Consider the following 21,645-nt stretch of genomic DNA (forward strand, 5'->3'; position numbering starts at 1 on the left):
ATATAATTATTATATAATTAAATATACTATAATAATAATGATTAAAAAGAAGTAGTTGTAAAACTGACTTAGCACATGATGGATAGAAAAGCAAATGCAGCTTGAAAGGGTTGGATGGATAGGATGATAGGAATGGTGGGGGAAGGAAAGGACAGGACCAGGCCAGAAAACTAGCTAAGTTCAGCAAGCACCAAAGACAAGGGGAGGCAGATGAGTGACGCCCTGCTCTTGGCGAACTGCATAGCTGGCTTTCTCCATTCAGTGGAAGCCTGGATTTTGGTTGGGGCCAAGAATTCTTCTTCTAGATGGAGAACAAGGGTTTAGTTTCTCTCAGAGCCAGCTAGAACATGTTATGGTGAGGCCTGAGTGTGCCAAGCCAGGGTGTGGAAAATGTTTCCTACAAACTGTTAAAGCTTAGCTCTTTTAGCATGAGGTCACCAGTGGCGATGGAAGCTTGGGTGTTCCAAAGCTATAGTGGATACCAATGTTTTATTTTTTTTTCTTTCCAATTTTTATTTTAATTTTAATTAATTACACTTTATTCACTTTGAATCCCCCCATAACTCCCTCCTACCTTCCATCCCAATCCCACCCTCCTTCCCCCTTCTCCACACATGCCCCTCCCCAAGTCCCCAAGTCTTCCTCTCCTTCCTTCTGATTCTAGTCTATCAGATCTCATCAGGAGTAGCTGCATTGTCTTCCTTTGTGGCCTGGTAAGGTTGCTCCCCTCTCATGGGGAGGTGATCAAAGAACAGACCAATAATTTCATGTCAAAGACAGTCCCTCTTCCCATTACCATGGAACCCACTTGGACACTGAACTACCATGATCTATATCTGTGCAAGGGTTCTAGATTATCTTCATCAATGGTCTTTGGTTGTATTATCAGTCTCAGAAAAGATCCCTGTGCCAAGATTTTTTGGTTCTGTTGCTCTCCTTGGGAGCTCCTGTTATTACCTACTTCTTTCATAAGATTCCATGCACTCTGCCCAAAGGTTGGCCATAAGTCTGCATCTGCATTGATACCCTGCAGGGCAAAGCCTTTCAGAGGCCCTCTGGAACAGGCTCCTGTACTGTTCCCTGTTTTCTTCTTCTGATGTTCATCCTCTTTGCCTTGCTGTATGGGGTTTGAACATTTAGCCAGAGTCCTCCTCCTTGATAAGTTTCTTTAGGTGTATAGATTTTAGTAGGTGTATCCTATATTACATGTGAGTGTATAACCTCAGTGTCTTTTTGCTTCTGGGATAGATCACTCAGGATTATCTTTTCCAGTTCCCACCATTTACCTACAAATTTAATGAATTCTTTGATTTTTTTTATTGCAGAGTAATATTCCATTGTGTGGATGTACCACAATTTCTGTATCCATTCCTCAGTTGAGGGGCATCTGGGTTGTTTCCAGCTTCTGGCTATTACAAATAAATCTGCTACAAACATGTTTGAGCAAATGTCCTTATTTGTGTACTTGAGCCTCTTTTGGATATATACCTAGGAGTAGTATAGCTGGATCTTGAGGAAGTACTATTCCTAGTTGTCTGAGAAAGCGCCAGATTGCTTTCCAGGGTGGTTGTACAAGTTTGCATTCCCACCAGCAGTGGAGGAGGATTTCCTTTTCTACACAACCTCTCCATCATGTGTTGTCACTTGAGTTTTTGATCTTACCCATTCTGATGGGTATAAGGTGAAATCTCAGGGTCATTTTGATTTGCATTTCCCTGATGAATAAGGATGTTGAGCATTTCTTTAAGTGTTTTTCAGCCATTTGATATTTCTCTATTGAGAATTCTCTGTTTAGCTGTGTATTACATTTTTCATTGGTTTATTTGATTTGTTGCTGTTTAACTTCTTGAGTTCTTTGTATATACTGGTTATTAACCCTCTGTCAGATATAGGGTTGGTGAAGATCCTTTCCCAATGTAGGCAGTCGTCTTGTCGTTTTGCTCTGAGGACAGTGTCCTTTGCCTTACAGAAGCTTTTCAGTTTCATTAGGTCTCATTTATTAATTTTTGATCTTAGAGCCTGTGCTGTTGGTGTTCTGTTCATGAAGTTGTTTCCTGTGCCAATGAGTTCCAGGCTCTTCCCCACTTTTTCTTCTAAGCGGTTTAGTATGTCTGGTTTTATATTGATGTCTTTCATCCACTTGTACTTTAGTTTTGTGCAGGGTGACAAGTATGGATATATTTGCACTTTTCTACACTTAGACATCCAGTTAGACCAGCCCCATTTGTTGAAGATGCTGTCTTTATCTATTGAATGGTTTTGACAGCTTTGTCAAAAATCAGGTATCCATAAGTGCGTGGATTTATTCCAGAGTCTTCTATTCGATTCCATTGATCCACCAGTCAGTTTCTATGCCAGTACCATGAAGTGTTTAGTATTGCTGCTCTATGGTACAGCTTGATATCAAGGATGGACATACCTCCAGAAGATCTTTTATTGTAGAAGATTGATTTAGCAATTCTGGGTTTCTTGTTGTTCCATATGAAGTTGAGAATTTTTCTTTCAAGTTCTGTAAGGAATTGTGTTGGTAATTTGATGGGAATTGCATTGAATCTGTAGATTGCTTTTGGTAAGATAAGCATTTTTACTATATTAATCCTGCCAAGCCATGAGCATGGGAGATCTTTCCATCTTCTGATTTCTTCTTCTAATTCTTTCTTCAAAAACTGTACATTTTTTTCATACAAATCTTTGACTTGCTTGGTTAGTGTCACACCAAGGTACCTTATGTCCTTTGTGGCTATTGTGAAGGGTGTTATTTTCCTAATTTCTTTCTCAGCAATTTTGTCTTTTGTATACAGGAGGGCTACTAATTTTTTTGAGTTAATTTTGTATCTGCCCACTTTGTTGAAGGTGTTTATCAGCTGTAGGAGTTCCCTGGTAGAATTTTGGGGGTCACTCATGTATACTATCATATCATCTGCAAATAGTGGTAATTTGACTTCTTCCTTTCCAAATTGAATCCCCTTGATCTCCTTTAATTGTCTTATTGCTCTAGCAAGGACTTCCAGAACTATGTTGAAGAGATATGGAGAGAGTGGGCAGCCTTGCCTTATCCCTGATTTCAGTGGGATTGATTTAAATTTCTCTCCATTGAGTTTGATGTTGGCTATAGGCTTGCTCTATATAGCCTTTATTATGTTTAGGTTTGTGCCTTGTATCCCTGATCTTTCCAAGACTTTAAACATGAATGGATTTTGGATTTTGGATTTTGTCAAATGCTTTTTCAGCATCTAAGGAGATTATCATGTGGTTTTCTTCCTTCTGTTTGTTTATGTGGTGGATTACATTGATGGATTTCCATATATTGAACCACCCCTGCATGCCTGGGATGAAGCCTACTTGGTCATAGTGGATGAATATTTGATGTGTTCTTGTATTCAGTTTGCAAGTATTTTGTTGAGTATATTTGAATCGATGTTCACAAGGGAGATTGGCCTGAAGTTCTCTCTTTTTTTGTTGGGTCTTTGTGAGGTATAGGTACCAAGGTGATTGTGGCTTCATAGAATGAGTTTGGTAATTTCTGTTTCTATTTTGTGGAATAGTTTGAAGAGTATTGGTGTTAGCTCTTCTTTGAAAGTCTGGTAGAATTCTGCACTGAAACCATCTGGCCCTGGGCTTTTTTTGCATGGGAGACTTTTGATGACAGCTTCTAATTCTTTAGGGGATATAAGACTATTTAATTGATTTACTTTGTCTTGATTCAGCTTTGGCAAGTGGAATTGATCAAGAAAATTGTCCATTCATTTAGATTTTCAAATTTTGTGGCAAATAGGCTTTTGAAGTAAGACTTAATGATTGTTTGGATTTCTTTAGTGTCTGTCAGTATGTCCCCCTTTTCATTTCTGATTTTGGTGATTTGTCTATTTGTCTATTTGTTTGTCTATTTGTTGATTTTTCTCAAAGAACCAGCTCCTGGTTTCATTGATTCTTTGAATTGTTTTATTTGTTTCTAATTTATTGATCTCAGCCCTGAGTTTGATTATTTCCAGTCTTCTACACCTCTTTGGTGTGTCTGCTTCTTTTTTTTCTCTAGGGCTTTTATGTGAGCCATTAAGTTGCTTAAATGAGATATTTTGAATTTATTCTTGAAGGCACTTAGTGCTATGAACTTTCCTCTTAGCACTGCTTTCATTGTGTCCCATAAGTTTGGGTTGACATGAAAATCTTCAATGAACATTATCATTGAATTCTAGGAAAATACTAATTTCTTTATTTCTTCTCTGACCCAGCTGTTGTTTAGTAGCAAGTTGTTCAGTTTCCATGTGTGTGTAGGCTTTTTGCTTTTTCTGTTGTTGAGGTGCAGCTTTAGTCAATGGTGATTAGATAGGTTACAAAGGATTATTTCAATCTTCTTGTACCTGTTGAGGCTTGCTTTGTGACCAAGTATATGCTCTACTTTGGAGAAGGTTACACGAGGTGCTGAGAAGGTAAATTCTTTTGTGTTTGGGTGAAAGGCTCTGTAGATGTCTGTTAGGTTCATTTGATTCATTACCTCTGTTAGAGTCATTGTTTCTTTGTTTAATTTCTGTTTTTTTTGACCTGTCCTTTGTTGATAGTGAGGTGTTGAAGTCTCCCACTATTAATGTGTGGGGATCTATTTGTGGTTTAACTTTTATTAATGTTTCCTTTACAAATGTGGGTGCCCTTGCATTTGGGGCATAGATGTTCAGGATTGTGATATCTTCCTGGAGGATTTTCCCCTTGATGAGTATGAAGTGTCCTTCTCTATCTCTTTTAATTAATTTTGGTTGTAAGTCTATTTTATTAGATATTAGAATGGCTATTCCTGCTTGCTTCTTGGGTCCATTTGCTAGGAAAAGTGTCTTCCAGTCCTTTACTCTCAGGTAATGTCTATCTTTGTGACTTAGGTGTATTTCTTATATGCAACAGATTGTTGGGTCTTGTTTATACATCCATTCTGTTAGTCTGTGTCTTTTTATTGGAGAATTGAGTCCATTGATGTTGAGGGAGATTAATGACCATTGGCTCTTAGATCCTTTGATTTTGATGTTGTCTATGGTAGTGTGTTTGTGTGCTTGGCTGCTTTTTGTTTTGCTTTAGTGAGGTTATTTTTTTCCTGTGTTTTCTTAAAAGTAGTTAGTTTTCTTGGGTTGTATTTTTCCTTCTAGTATCTTTTGTAATGTTGGATTTGTGTGTAGGTATTGTTGAAATTTGTTTTTGTTGTTGAATATCTTGTTTTCTCTGTCTATGTGGACTACGAGTTTTTGCTGGGTATAGTAGCCTGGGCTGACATCTGTGTTCTCTTAGGGTCTGCATGGTATCTGTTCAGGTCCTTCTGGCTTTCAAAATCTCTGTTTAGAAGTCAGGGATGATTCTGATGGGTTTGCCATTATATGTTACTTGGCCTTTTTCCCTTGCAGCTTTTAGTATATTTTCTTTGTTCTGTATACTTACTGTTTTGATCATTATGTGGAGGGAGGATTTTCTTTTCTTGTCTAATTCATGAGGTGTTTTGTAGGCCTCTTGTATTCTTATAGGCCTCTCCTTTAAGTTGAGGAAATTTTCTTCTATGATTTTGTTGAAAATATTTTCTGGACCTTGGAGGAGGGAATCTTCTTTTTCCTCTATTCCTATTATTCTTAGGTTTTGTCTTTTTATGTTGTTTTGGATTTCTTGGATGGTTTGTGTCAGGAATTTTTTAGATTTTTTGCATTCCATTGCATCTTCCACAGCTGAGATTCTTTCTTCCATATCTTCTAGTCTGTTGGTTATGCTTACCTCTTGTAGTTCCAGTTTTCTTTCCTGTGTTCTTTCTCTCCATTATTTCCTCTGCTTGTGTTTTCTTTAATTTTTCCAATTCTATCTTCAGATCTCCAACCGTTTTGTTGATTTCCTTCACCTTTGTGACTGTATTTTCCTGTTTTTCCTTCAAATTCTTTACCTTGTTTAAACCAAATTCTTTATTTGTTTAAACATTCTGCTGTTTCTTTTATTTCTTTCAGTGATTTAATCATTTCTTCTCTGAAGTCCACAAACTGTTTGGCTGCATCTTCCTGTCTTTCTTTACAGATGGCCATAATCTGTTTTACTATATTGTCCTCTAATTCTTTACCCATTTTATTGTTTCCTCCATTATCCTCTACATAAGCATAGATGTAAGGTTATCTTCTTGATTTTCACTTATGTTATAGTGTCTAGAGCTACTTGCCCCTGGGTAACTGGGTTCTGGTGATGCCATATTGCTTTGCCTTTTGTTGATTGTAATTTTACCCTGGCCTTTACCCATCTGGCTATCTCAGGTATTTTCTGTTAATTTCTGGTACCTGCTGGGTCCTGGAGTGTGGAGAATCCCCTTGGCTGGGTTCCAAAGTAGATCTCCTCAGCATTTTGGGTATGGTCAACTGAATGGTGGTGCTTCTCGGGAATTATCGTAGTTCACCTCAGGCATATGGACCTGTGTGGTAACTGTGGTGTTCAGGAATGCTGTCTTCTCATCAGGAGAAGTCCAGGAGATGGCTGCCCTGCTTCTGGTTTGTTTTTTTTTTTGTTTTTTTGTTTTTTTGTTTTGTTTTGTTTTGTTTTTTTTCTCTGAGTTTAGTGAGCAGCTTCTGTTCTTAAGGTGTGTTTTTTTGTTTTTGGTTTTTTGGGTTTTTTTTTTGTTTTTTTTTTTTTTTTTTTTTTTGGTGCAGCCCTCTTGAAGAACCAGGGAGTCCTGCAGTTTTGTCACTTTAGCTAGGGATAACAGGTTGCACCTTGGACCAGTATCTGAGGGCTGCTTTAGTGGTTTTCAGGCTTTTGTAGGTCTGAGGTTGCAGCTGTGTGCCCCTGTGCCCTAGCAGTAATCAATGGCAGGTGAGCAGGGCACTCATGCTTGCAGTAGAAGGCTAGAGCCTAGAGGCTGCGTGAACCCAGAAAGTCTTCTGGAGCTGGGTGTCCTAATTGTTGCACCTGATGATCCCTCTGCTGTGGGGTTTTCCTCTGGCAGGGACACCAGACTGTGCTTTGGGAACCACAATTCTTTCTGGGATGGTGAGTAGAACTCGCAGGCACAGGTGTGCTTGGCTCCACTTTGCTGGCAGTTGGGTGCCTGGACGCCTGCTGAAACTGTAACTTTTCCCAAGAACGTTTGGGGGAGGAGGGTCGGCTGAATGCTCTGAGGTCAAACCTGCTGTTCCCCTCTCTATGCTTCACCCGACAGAGAAACTCAGTCTCTGGAGCCCTGGGGCCCACAGTTCTATCTGGGGCAGTTAGTCAGGCAACAGCCAGGACTCTGTGCTGGCACCTGTGTCCCTAGCTCTGGGCTGGCTCCTGGGGTGCCTGTGGAACCCCAGGTTTTTCCAGGGATTGTCTGGGTGATCTAAGGTCGGTCCTGATGGCTTCCTGCACCGTGGGGTTTTCTCTCAACTGGAAATCCCAGTCTCTCCTTTAGTGGAGCCCACAATTCATTCTGGGACAGTTGTCAGAGCATGCTGGCATGTGGCTCTGGGCTTGCAACCAAGTGCCTGGTAGAACCTGGACCTCTTTCGCAGTTTAGCTGGGCGAGTTGAAGCTGATTGAATCCCACACTTTGGGGTTTCCTCTCACCAGTGAAACACAGGTCGCTGGTGTTGTAGGACCGAGAGTTCTGTCTGCTGGTCACTGTGCAGATCCTGCTGTGCTGCTGGTCAGAAAGAGTGTCCTCCTGGTGGCGCCATCTTGGATCCCCCTCCAAAGGTTTATATATCTTTGTTAAGTGGTTGTGCTGTGCTGAGCACAGCAGCACAACAGAGGTTCAGGTCAAAACCCATACCAGATTGGTATGTAGCCAAGACACAGGCTTGGTGAGGCCCAGGCCCAGCTGGCTAGAGGGCAGGCCCAATGAGATGCAACCCAGCAGAGGATGAATGAAGAATCTCAGATGGTCTTGAACTGAGAAAACACATGCCTTTATTCCTGTGAAATCAAGGGCAATATAAACTCTGGGCAGAGGGAGGGTTTTCAAGGGTAAATATGTTTGATTTGCTGGGGTCAGAGGATCAAGGATACTTAATGGTCTTATCAGAAGAAGGAAAATACAGTACTTAATTATCCTTTGGGGATAATTAAGGGGGATAATTAAAGGGAATAATAAGAAGGGGAGAGGGAATTTCCAAGTATTTTGAAGGTCACTGTTTAAGACTAAGATCCTTAGCAAGGTGAGACATTTCTAGGAATTCCTAGATGCTTGCTAGAGCAGTTTCTTTATCAGGGAATGGTCTTGCCTGTAATCTGCTGTGAGGGCTTTGTGATGCTCCACAGCTCCTTACAAGACCAGGGGTCACCCAGATCAGAGAAGGCTTTTAGAACCCCACAAGAAAAGGGAGTCTATCATCATGGACCTAATGCAAATAATTGGCCATCCGGGGAGACTACTGACTTCAACCTTATCCAGCAGAGCACCCCCCCGACACACACACACACAGCTTCCAGCTCCACTGCTACAGTATAGAATAAACTTGCATGGGATGCTAGATAGTGTTCAATGGAACTCCTAACTTAAAAGCATATTTTTATATTAAAACATGAGTTTTAGAAAAGAAATTGCTCATTTACCATTGTCATTTAATTGCTATGGGAAAAGAATAAGCATATGAATTATGTTTGCTGCCTTTTTTTTTTTCCTGTCCCTGGAGCAATTGTGTGTCACTGAGTTAATCATACTTCCTTTGAAGTTGTAGACAGTTAATACATTAAATGTCTGCAGTTAGTGCTCCACCTCTCATTCAGGAACTTCAAAGCTTTAAGGAAGGATTGCATTTATGTGCAGCTGAGCAAATCCACCCACCGTGGCTTCCAAACAAACTGTCAGCTAGGTGTGCCTGTAAGTGTCCCTAAAATGAGTATGTTGAGAATAGATCAGTCATTTGGCCTGATTTCCCTATGGACTGAGATGATGTTTCAAGATCAAATCTTTATATAGGAATAGTATATCACTGGTTGCTTAGTAAGATAAAATGTTGGAAGAAAGAATAAGTATTGCCTACATAAAGTAAGATGTTTTGACCATGAGTCTTTTGTTTTCCATTTCATTAGAAATATCAAAACCCAGGTATCATGGTTCCTACCTGTAATTCCAGTACTGGGGAGACTGAGACTGGGGAGGGCTGTGAGATCAAGATAAGCTTACATAGTGAAGCTGAGGCCATCCTCGAACAACTTAGTGAAAACTCATCTGAAAATTTCAATGCTTTAGAAGTAGGTCATAACAATGGATATCATTTCCAATTTGGATTTTTCTTTGTCAGAATTTCAGACACAGACCCTACTATTACAGAAACTTCTTTTCTCTACAATGAGGATAATAACACTTATTCCTTAAACCTATATTATAAAATACTTTTCATTTTATTGTATTATATCTAAGTCATGGAAAAATTTTGATTTGTAAAATAATAAAAAGGAATAGTTCTTTCCTTAACTGTGTAAGCACCTTCATAGAAATAAGCCTCAGGGAAGGTTAAGAAACAAAGGAAGATAACTTTTCCAATAGTTTTAGAAAGATCTCTAGTCATCAACAGACCCTTCAAATATCTATGATACTTATTTTAAAACTATTTAAATAATTCATTTTTTCCAAAAAGTGATTATTTGGAGATATTAAATTAAAGTTGTAAAGATAAGTCCGTTATAATCACATTTTAATTAAATTTTAATTTTTATATTAATTACAGTCTATCCTCATTGTATCCCAGCTGTAGCCCCCTCCTTCCTACCCACTTAATCTCACCCTCTCTCCCTCATCTCCTCCCTGCCCCTCTCCAAGTCCACTGGTAGGGGAGGTCTGCCCCCCTTCCCTCTGACCCTAGCTTATCAGGTTTCATCAGAACTGGCTGCAATGTTTTCCTCTGTGGCATGGCAAGGCTGTTCCCCCATCAGGGGGAGGTGATGAAAGAACCAGCCACTGAGTTCATGTCAGAGACAACCTCTGTTCCACTTACTAGAGAACCCACTTGGATACTGAGCTGCCATGGGCTACATCTGAGCAGGGGGTTCTAGGTTATCTCCATGAATGGTCCTTGGTTGGAGTATCATTTTCAGAAAATGATCACATTTTTAATAGCACATTTGTTTATCTAGATTGAGTAGATTATTTGCATTTTACTTTATGTTTTAAGGTAATGATCACTTTCCAACTTACTGCACTCTTTTTAAATATGTTCATCAGGAAATATATTTTGCCAGACTCTGATTTATTTCAAACTAACACTTAACTCTATAAAAGAACATTTAATGTGAATACTAATTTGCGATCTTTGAACATGTCATCTGAGACACCGAGACACCATCTGATGGTCAGTATGCTTAATACTTTTAACATTAGATGAGGGAAGAAGTGAAAAGAATCTATCATATCTCTCTCTCTCTCTCTGTGTGTGTGTGTGTGTGTGTGTGTGTGTGTGTGTGTGTGAGTGTGTGTGAGTGTGTATATATATATGTGTGTCAGAGAGAGAAGGAGATTGTATCACCAACTGGCAGCAAAAATGAGTAAACTATAAATACTGTGAAGTAGTTGCCAGGCTATGAACTGACAATCTAAATATTTTTCTTGTATTCTGGACGCTATTTTATGTTTTATTTTTATACACTTCATCATCACTACAAGTCTAGTCCAACAATTCATTATATGGCTACTTTTTATGGCTAAAGTAACTAAAGCTAACCTATGTTGTGAGATTAAGTATAGTTCCTTCAGCAAGCAATAGTTAAAGGATATGTATTCAGGGGATTTGTTTTATTTGGATGTGGGTTGTGATATTTTAGACAGCGTCTTATACACAAAGTTCATAGCACCACGTCTTCTTGTAAAAGATTCAATAGGGTCAGGCATTCTAGCTCCTTCTTTTGTCATAAGTTACAGTCATAAGAATGTACTATGGATGGGAAACAATACAACATTGTCTTTCTTTTGATCTTGATATATTTGGCATGGAGATGTCGAGCTCAGTTGGTAGTTGTTTGCCTATCATGCAAGAACCCTTAGGATTGATTTTCAGCACACCACAGACATAGTGTGGTTGTGCAGTTTGTTAATCTAATTAGTCGAAAGACTAAGGAAGGAGGAGCACACATCTAGGGTTATCTGTGCTTTATAATAAGACACTGTCTCAAATATCTACTGTCCTCTCAAAATGAAACTGTGAAGTAACGGAAGGATTGATTGCAATGATTGTTATATATTTTCTTATGCTTGTGACCTTTAGCATAGTAGAACAGAGTGTTTAAACTATTATGTATTATACCCATAAGGTATATGGAAGTGAAAGAATTTTAGAATCCTGGTGACTCATAAGATAATACTTCATTGTTGGCATGACAAAGTCACTGGATATGCTGAATGTGACTGGAAGAACGGAAGAATACTGCTGATACTGCTGAGTCTAAAAGATTCAATATGACAGTCATCCTTACCCTGGGCTTGCAGAGGAAACAGATGGCAACGGTGTCTCTCCCACAGCCAGCTCGTGGGAAGCCAAGCTAAACTAGCAGCAGGGCTTGAAGCCCAGAATGCCTGGGGTCCAAGAAGGGGCATCTGCTATAGCACTACTCATAACCACCCTTCCCTTATCAGTTAAGGAGTACATGAAGGCAATTCACAGCTTGGCCAACCCACTTGACCTTAGCTCTATGCACAACAAGGCATCACAGGCTTTTGGAATAAACTCAGTTTCAAAACTGACTTTATTAAATAGGGCCTAAAGGCCTGCATTTCTGTAACTTATTTTTGTGTAAAATTCAGGGAGAACCTAAATTACCCAGCTCCTCTCATCATTGCTGTTCTTTTTCAACATCAAAGGAGGGTCTTGAAAGCAACATAAAACTACAAAATGAGTCCATTAGCCTAGCAGGCCAGCCTGCTTCATGCATTTAAATTAGTACTGGAAAAGAAAGGGAAGGGAGAGGAGGTAAGAAGAGGGGAAGGAGGAGAAGAAAGCAGAAGGGAAGGAAGGGGAGAAGAAGAGAGGAAAAGGAAAGGGAGGGGAGGTAAGGTAAGAAGAGGAGACAGGATGAAAGGAAGCAAGGAGACAAACTTAGGAAGAAAAGCACAACTTTATATGAATTTAAATGATGACTAAATTTGACAATATAAATGAGTTTTCTTCCATATAGGGTATAAATAGCTAAGAATTCTAGCAATTAGTGTGTCTACCTGACTGCATTTCAAACAGTATCTAATTGCCTGGCCAACCTGCCTGAGGCAGATTCATTGCTGAGATAACAATAAAGGAGCCATTGCCTGGTGAGATACACTAGTTGTAGGTTTGGTACACTGGTTTTCTAAACTGCAGGATCCCTGTAGCTTTTCAAAACTCATGTCTCCCTTCACCTTTCTTCACGAGTTCTTGCACTGAGATGTAGCCAACAACTAGTTTCTTAATTAATTTTGAATTAATTACACTTTATTCACTCTGTAGCCCCCTCCCTCATCTCCTCCCTCTTCTTATGACCCTCTCCACTATGCTGTTGTCAATATTGTCACCCACTGTCTTCTCAACACAGCAAAGCATGTCCACAACCCAAATACACTGCCAGGAATTTCCATCAACATCAACATCTGTCCCTTAGCAGAGTCAATAGCACTGATTCTTTGTATTCTTATAAAAAACAACAACAACAACAACAACAACAACAACAACAACAAAAACCTACTGAACTGGTATTTATTTCACATTTCACATGTGTTGTATGTGTTTGTGTGTGTGTGTGTGTGTGTGTGTGTTTTCAGCCTTCTTCTCCATAGCCTTAGGCACAGAAGGAGAGTGGGAACTTGGTAGACTATATCTTAATGTAATGTTCCACCTAGATCACAATGCTCGAAGTCATACCAATTTAGAGTGCTCCATTTCACACAGATCAAAGTGAAGTAGTAGGTTTGACCATGTCTGACCATATTCCACTGAATGCTTAAGTGATGCTAAGGCAACCTGTTGTCAACTCAAAAATATTCTAATGTATTATTGTAGAATTCAAGTTCTAGAGCCATAGAGTCCCAGATTCCATCAGGAAAATTTTAGGACATAATATGACTTCAGTGAGTTTCCATGGCATAAGCCATGTTGAAGTACTCTATGCAAAATTAAAGACTCCTTAAAATGTTACGGTATCCTAAATGAAATAACCACTTCATGTTTATTCAGAAAGAGACAAAAATCAAATAATGCTTTAGAAACAAAAACTAAAAGGCATTTTAAAGAGTGATTGTAAATTGCCTCATGACTAATCAAATTACATTTCTAACTTCATTCAGTGAATACATATATGTGATACTGTACACCCTGAATGTTCATTAGAATGCTTATTATTACCATTGTTCTTCATTAGACTGTAAACTTCATAACAGCAAAGTCTTTGTAGGCTGAACGTCAAAGCCTACACTGTATGTTAAGACAACTACCACAGTTTTTTGAGCCAAATTTGAAGCAAGTTTATTTAATATTGACCACGACAATAGACAGGGGTCAGATCCATACCTGGGATTCTCAGAGAATGGCAGCTGATTATGTTATTCTGGTGCTTGTAAAGGCAAATCCACAAGGCTTTGAACTTTCCTGCCTTTGTCCAGTGGGGCTTGAGGAGGCAGGCATACAACCTGCTGAAAACTAATTTTCTGTATTTAATGATGTCAAAGAAAATGGTGAATTTTTTTTTCACTATTGTTCACTATAAACCATTTGATGTGAGGATTTTAAGAGGCTTAACACATATTATGTATATTAAGCTAAGCCCTACATCTAATCACACCGGTTTTCTCCTTCCTTCCTTCCTTCCTTTCTTCCTTCCTGCTGTGCTTCCTGCCTACCCGGATGTGACCAAGCACATCCTGCTGCAGCTGTGGCAACCAATCTTGTTTACAGGAGTGAAAACATAAGTCTTGTCATCATATAGGAAGAGTAGCCTCCAGCATTCCCGGAAGTTATCTGGTTTGTGCCAGTAGGGACTGCAGGTTTACCAGTCTTTGGGCAAGTAGGGCCTGTAGGTTTATCCATCCTTGGGCAAGTGGAGCTTACAGGTTAGAGACATTTTTATTTTATAGATTTCTTAATCACAGTAATTTAAACCTTACATTAGCTATCACTGATAGGAAAACTAATTTTCTGTATTTAATGATGTCAAAGAAAATGGTGAATTTTTTTTTCACTATTGTTCACTATAAACCATTTGATGTGAGGATTTTAAGAGGCTTAACACATATTATGTATATTAAGCTAAGCCCTACATCTAATCACACCGGTTTTCTCCTTCCTTCCTTCCTTCCTTCCTTTCTTCCTTCCTTCCTTCCTTCCTTCTCACCTTCCTGCCTTCCCTCCTTCCTTCCGTTTTTCCTTCCTTCTTTCCCTGTTTCCTTCCCTCCTTCCTTCTTTTCTCCCTTCCTGAGAGTCTGTGTGCCTCATCTTGATTTCCATTGTGAACTGACTAAATCTTGCTAACTTGTTATTTTTTTAAAATGACTAGAAGTAAGAAATTCTTCTTTTCAATGACCTCTCACATTCTACACCGGTGCTCTTAGTGCTTCCTATGTTTCAGAGCACAGTTTCCATGAAGAGATTAAATTTAAAAACACCTTAAAATTCAGGTCTATTTGTCTGAGAAAGCGCCAGATTGATTTCCAAAGTGGTTGTACAAGTTTACATTCCCAGCAGCAATGGAGGAGGGTTCCCCTTTCTCCACAACCTCTCCAGCATGTGTTGTCACTTGAGTTTTTGATGTTGGCCATTCTCATGGGTGTATGGTGAAATCTCAGGGTAGTTTTGATTTGCATTTCCCTAATGGCTAATGACATTGAGCATTTCTTTATGTGTTTCTCTGCCATTCAATATTCCTCTATCGTTAATTCTCTGTTTAGCTCTGTTCCCCATTTTTTAACTGGATTACTTGGTTTGTTGCTTTTCAGCTTCTTTAGTTCTTTACATATACTGGATATTAGCGCTCTGTCAGATAAAAGGTTAGAGAAGATTCTTTCCCAATCTGTAGGCATTCGTTTTGTTTTTATGACATTTTTCTTTGCTTTACAGAAGCTTTTCACTTTCATGAGGTCCCATTTATTGATTGTTGCTCTTAGAGCCTGTGCTGTTGGTGTTCTGTTCAGGAAGTTGTCTCCTGTGCCAATGAGTTCAAGGCTCATCCCCATTTTTTCTTCTAACCAATTTAATGTGTCTGGTTTTAGGTTGAGGTCTTTGATCCACTAGGACTTTAGTTTTATACAGGGTGATAAGTATGGATCTATTCGCATTTTTCTACATATAGCCATCCAGTTAGACCAGCACCATTTGTTGAAGATGCTATGCTTCCTTAAGATCCAGCCATACCACTCCTAGGCATATATCCCCCCTTCAAAAAAAAAAAAGAAGCTCAAGTACACAATAAAGACATTTGCTTAACCATGTTTGTAGCAGCTTTATTTGTAATAGCCAGAAGCTGGAAACAAACCATATGCCCCTCAACTGAAGAATGGATACAGAAATTGTGGTACATCTACACAATGGAATATTACTCAGCAATGAAAAATAAGGAAATCATGAAATTTGCAGGTAAATGGTGGGAACTGGAAAGCATCATCTTGAGTGAGCTGTCCCAGAAGCAGAAAGACACACACGGTATATACTCACTCATAGAGACATATAATATAAGATAAACCTACTAAAATCTGTACATCTAAAGAAACTAATCAAGAGGGAGGGCCTGACTAAAATGCTCAATCCCCATTCTGAAAGGAAAAAAGGATGGACATCAGAAGAAGAAGAAAACAGGAAACAAGTTAGCAACCTGCCACAGAGGGCCTCTGAAAGGCTCTGCTGTGCAGACTATCAAAGCAGATGTTGTGACTTATAGCCAACTGTTGGGCAAACTACATGAAATCTTATGAAAGAAGTGGGAAATAGTAAGAGCTGGAGAGACAGGAACTCCACAAGGAGAGCAACAAAACCAGAAAATTTGGGGTCTTTCCAAAGACTCATACTCCAACCAAGTACCATGCATGGAGGTAACCTAGAACCCCTGCAAAGATGCAGCCCATGGAGGTTCAGTGTCCAAGTGGGTTCCATAGTAATGGGAAGAGGGACTGTCTCTGACATGAACTGATTGGTCTGCTCTTTAATTTCCTCCCCCTGAGGGGGAAGCAGCATTACCAGGCCACAGAAGATGACAATGCAGCCACTCCTGATGAGATCTGATAGGCTAAGATCAGAAGGAACTAGAAGGGGACCTCCCCTATCAGTGGACTTGGGGAGGGGCATGTGTGAAGAAGGGGAAGGAAGGTGGGATTAGGAGGGGAGGAAGGAGGGGTTAATGGGGGGATACAAAGTGAATAAAGTGTAACTAATAAAAAAAAATCAGGTCTAATATTTTTTGTTGTTGTTAAGGGACATTAAATTAACTGGTAAAAACATGGACATATTTATTTATCTGTAACATTATTGAATTCAATTTTTTGAAAGTAACATCCTCTTTTAAATCATAGGTATGGAAGCCATATCGAATTTGAGTACATTGTTTCACACAGTACATAGCGAGCCAGCCAATACTCATCTCTGAAAACATTGATTGTTGGCTTTTCATGTTTCCAACATGTGAGGTGAACACTATAAGCAGCTATGGTTGGAATGGGATTGCCTAGGACTAGACGTCATCCTAGTGCTACATTTTGATTCTAATTTCAGCTATTGGCGAAAACCAACTAAAATGGTCTACAGGCCATTACTTTAAATAGAAAACTTTATGTCTAAGAAGAAAAAAATTGCATTTCACAATCCTGGTCAAGATGCAGCTCTGTACTTCCAATAAAATCAATAAGGAACACATTCAGGTCACAATATGTTTTGAATTGCATGTTTGCATCAATCTTTGACATAGCTTTTATCTAAATGATGCTCAATAAACACTTCATGGTTTGTATGATTCTTGTGAAAAAATGGAGCACAAACAAAAATGGTTACCTGTTTTTAGACTATATAAAAACATCCAAATGTTTTCTATTATATATGAAAATCTATGCTGTTAGAAATTAGATGCGCCCTTTCCGCTCGGCCGTTCTCCTGCACGGGAGGCAGCCATGGCGCCCAGCCGGAGTGGCCTGATCCTGAAGCTCCACTTCCACAAGGATTGGCAGCGGCGAGTGGACACTTGATTCAACCAGCCGGCATGCAAGATCCGCAGGCGCAAGGCCCGGCAGGCGAAAGTGCGCCGCATTGCCCCTTGTCCCGCATCTGGTCCCATCAGGCCCACAGTGAGGTGCCCTACAATCCCATACCACACCAAGGTCCGAGCTGGCAGGGCTTCAGCCTGGAAGAGCTCCAGGTGGCTGGTATCCACAGGAAAATGGCTCGCACCATCAGCATCTCTGTAGACCCAAGGAGGTGAAACAAGTCCACAGAGTCACTACAGGCCAGCGTGCAGCGCCTGAAGGAGTACCGCTCCAAGCTCAGACTTTTCCCCAGGAAGCCTTCTGCTCCCAAGAAGGGAGATAGTTCTGCTGAAGAGCTTAAATTGGCCGCCCAGCTATCAGGACCTCTGATGCCCATCCGGAATGTCTACAAAAAGGAGAAAGCCAGAGTCATCACAGAAGAAGAAAAGAACTTTAAGGCTTTTGCCAGTCTTCGCATGGCCCGGGCCAATGCCCGGCTCTTTGGCATCCGAGCAAAAAGGGCGAAGGAAGCTGCAGAGCAAGATGTTGAAAAGAAAAAGTAATACACTGCTGGAATGTTTTAATAAATTTTCCGTAAAGAAAAAAAAAAGAATTTAGATTCAATTGTAAAGAGCTTGGCGATCTCACCCCTCTCAATTATTTCATTTTCTGTCAGTTTTCCCCACCTGTAAGAATGAACCATTGGAAATCCAGAGTTAAGTATGCTACACACTTTATTTATTCTGGATATCAGCCCTCTGTCAGATACAGGGTTGGTGAAGATCCTTCCCCAGTCTGTAGGCTGTCTTTTTGTTCTGACTACAGTGTCCTTTGCTTTACAGAAGCTTTTCAGTTTCATGAGGTCCCATTTATTGATTGTTGATTGATTGTTGATCTTAGAGCCTGCGCTGTTGATGTTCTGTTCAGGAAGTTGTCTCCTGTGTCAGTGAGTTCAAGGTTCTTCCCCACTTTTTCTTCTAAGAGATTTAGTGTTTCTGGTTTTCTGTCGAGGTCTTTGATCTGCTTGGACTTTAGTTTTGTGCAGGGTGATAAGTATGGATCTATTTGCATTTTTCTACATGTAGACATCCAATTAGACCAGCACCATTTGTTGAAGATGCTGTCTTTTTTCCATTGTATGGTTTTGGCTTCCTTGTCAAAAGTCAAGGATCTGCAGGTGTGTGGGTTTAGTTCTGGGTCTTCGATTCAATTCAATTGATCCACCATTTGTTTCTGCCAATACCATGCAGTCTCACTCTTGCAGCACTGAGTGTGGTTGCTAATTTCCAAATCTTAACTTGCATCCTGAAGGGATGGAACTGATTAACAAATAGCTTCTTAGCAGAAATACACTTCAATGGACATGCACTCACTAATTATTATTATTTCTTGATTCTTTTAAAACATAAAAGGTGAAAGGCTAAAGGTATTTCTAATTGGCCAAAGAATTCCATACTGAGAAGGCATTTCTTGATTAGCAGTTACGTAGGCAGAGCATTCACAGGTAAGTGATCTAATGCATGTGGAGCTAGCTCCAACAGTACCCAGCATGCTATGAGAGCTTCGACTTCCAACACACTTTAATGAGTTGAATGCTTACTTAGTAAAAGCACTCGGCTAGGAATACTCAACTTGTGCAGTCTATTACTCGGATGCTAATTAACTTAATTTTTTCATAGGCTTCACTTCTCATCTAAGCAGACATGTTTTGCCGTTTGAGTTTTCAGACTGAACCTGGATTTGAGATATTAAGAAAATTGGCATTGGTTTTGTAGTAGAAAAATATATAATCAGCCATTGTAATAGATCATTCTCATTCTCTATATCCTTTCTCTTTCTCTTACTCCCTATTCCTCTCCCTCCCTTCCTACCTCTCTCTCTCCCTGTCTCTCTCCTTTCTCTTCATGGTTGCCCTCTCTCTCTGTCTCTGTCTTTCTATCTCTGTCTCTCTGTCTTTCTGTGTGTATCTATTTGTCTCTGTCTTCTGTTCCTCTTCCTTTTCTCGTGTTTTCGGACCTTCCTCAATTTTTCTGAGCTTGATTGTCTTGTTTGAAGCTATTCTGAGATGACTGAAATAGCAGAGCTTGCTGTGTTATTTGATCTGATATCTTTTTATCCCTGATACATGGTTTTGGTTTTTTCCCCTGTGCCTTTTCAATCATTTTGATAACATTTCTCCACAAAACGGTTTTGAGCATTAATTTGAGTCTAAGAAACTCTATGGCTTTGTACTGTTCCTTAGGATCCGTGTTCACCTTGGGTGAACTCATTACTGTCTTGCTTTTTTAAGTTGGCAAGTTGAATCCTGCATAATAAGTGAAATTTCCATTAACTGATTTGCTTAAGATTGAACTTGAGCAGACAGTTTTGAATTTTTTATGGGAAAATATGCTTTGCCTTTAATTACTGCTATCAACTACTGCTATAAATTATGGCAAATATTTACTTGTGTATATTTCCTTTGTAAATGCTGTTAGCACTGATGAGTATGTGTTTCTTAACACTATTAGTGAGGGTGTGCATTTATTTTGCATGTGTACATTAAAAACAATTATCCAGTTGTGATCCAAGTGTGCTGTTTGATGTGCTTGTTTATGCCCAGGAAAGCAGCTGGCAGTGGGGTCCATTTCTCCTGATTGCCAATACAAAGTCTCTTCCTGGCTGGAAGATACTTTTAGTGCACTCTTCTTTCAACAGAGGTCAAGGCAAGTGAAACTTTACCTGGCAAAATGAACACTGTCAGTGCTTTTCCTTCTATGTGGTTCTGGAGCTTTTCTAATGGTATGACAATATGCAAATAGAAAGGCAAAAATTGTTATCCCTCACACAGCAATGGAGCAGAGTCTTTTTTAAATGCAGTTTTAATAGCTGACAATGCAAAGCCGGTGCTTTGCCCTCCTATCCTTTCTCTATTCAACCAGCCCCCAAGACAAAGTACCTTCCTGTATATAAATGTCACTGGAAAACTCATATCTGGACTGTTTGGGGATGGAAGCCACTGAAAGTTGACACGACATATTATTCTGTTTGAAATTTTAGTCCCCCAAATAATTTTCTTAATTTAACTGGCAAAGCAAAGATACATTAAGCAAATGAATGAATATTCTAGACTAGGTTTGTTCTATTCCAGTGTATGTGAGTGTGCCAGAAACTTCACAGAGCATGGGTGATTTTGTACTAGAGCTTGCTCTCTATTTGGCCGATGTAAATCTGCAGAGCCGTAGGGAGGCTGCTAAATGTTCTGGTAAGATCTGAGGATTCAGAGTCTGAATTCCTTAAGGTCTGACCTTGGATGATACTCAACTCAGAGGTAATTCTCACCTCATTATGAAGAAAACTTACTAGATGAAATTGTATTTTGATTTTCATCTCTTTATATTTATTTTTAATTTCTGTGATATTTTCACAAGAATGACATACCCAGTGTGGCAAGCATAATAATTTTTTTAACCTATGTGCAAATATTAGATACTACCTTAAAGCACTTTGATGAAAACAGACATTTGGTAATCTAAGTTAACTTATAATAATAGTATCTTTTTTTTTACACTGCCAACACTAGATCATTACCAGGACTCCTTACAGATATCCTGCTCTAAACCTGTCTGGTGGAGATCCTGCAGCTTTGGATCTGTAGAACTGACCCTTTCATGTGCTTTGGCAGTTTATAGTTGGGGCAGATATTGGGTTGGTACAACTCAGAAACCTGGATATTGGCCTGGGTGGAAACTGATTTGGTCAGCCTGTCAGCGATCCTGTGCCTGCACCACCAGGGCCAGCTCTATCACTAAGGCCAGGGGTGGAGCCAGCTCTCACTACTCTCACCCTGGGGTAGTTCACCCACCTGCCCCATGTTTGGGCACAGGGGTGAACTCATCAGATGAAGGGCAGGGACAGCTCTCCTGCAATCAAACCAGAGGCCTTAAATCAGACCAATGACTCATTGCCATGGACATTTTTAATTAAAGCTGTCATAGACAGCACCCTATCAGCCTCCCAGTGGAACCACATGAAGATCAAAATGCCCATCAGTTACATATGTGTAGGGGCCTAGGTCAAGTCCATGCATGCTCTTTGGTTGGTGCTTCCATCTCTGTAAGTTGTCCTGGGTCTACTTTAGTTAACTCTTAGTCGTCTTGCAGCTTTTGTTTCCACTCCAGGTCCTTCTAACCTTCCCTCCAACTCTTCCAGTTGACTCTCTTGGTCTTCTTGCAGCATTTTTGTCCCCTCCAGGTCCTTCTAATCTTCCTTCCCTTCTACTCTTCCACAGGAATAGTCAGTTTTCTTTAAGGCTGTGGCCCCTGGTAGGTCAACCACCTTCCAGGTGATAACCTCAACCCAAGACTATTTGGGATGTACAAGTTAGCCTCTATGGATTGGGCTATACTATATGACATACCGTAGCTTCCAAGGTGAGATTGTTTTGTTTTGTTTTTATTTGTTTATTTTTTTTGGTGGGGGCGAGGTTGCAAGTTTGAAGGGTTAATATGAAGGAATGAGGGATGAGATGTGTAATTCACAAAGGATCAATAAAAAGTTTAAAA

At 39.8% G+C, this 21,645-nt stretch overlaps 1 protein-coding gene and 1 pseudogene across 2 annotated transcripts in view; both read left to right on the top strand.

The window, feature by feature from the left end:
- Grid2 (glutamate ionotropic receptor delta type subunit 2) overlaps positions 1-21,645 on the top strand; it is a 1,564,629-nt gene that overhangs the window by 802,284 nt on the left and 740,700 nt on the right. The gene's annotated exons all lie outside the window — the stretch shown is intronic.
- LOC110542055 (large ribosomal subunit protein eL13-like) lies at positions 17,003-17,733 on the top strand (annotated as a pseudogene).

This window comes from Meriones unguiculatus, chromosome 21, assembly GCF_030254825.1.
Source record: "Meriones unguiculatus strain TT.TT164.6M chromosome 21, Bangor_MerUng_6.1, whole genome shotgun sequence".
NCBI classification, from domain to species: Eukaryota; Metazoa; Chordata; class Mammalia; order Rodentia; family Muridae; genus Meriones; species Meriones unguiculatus.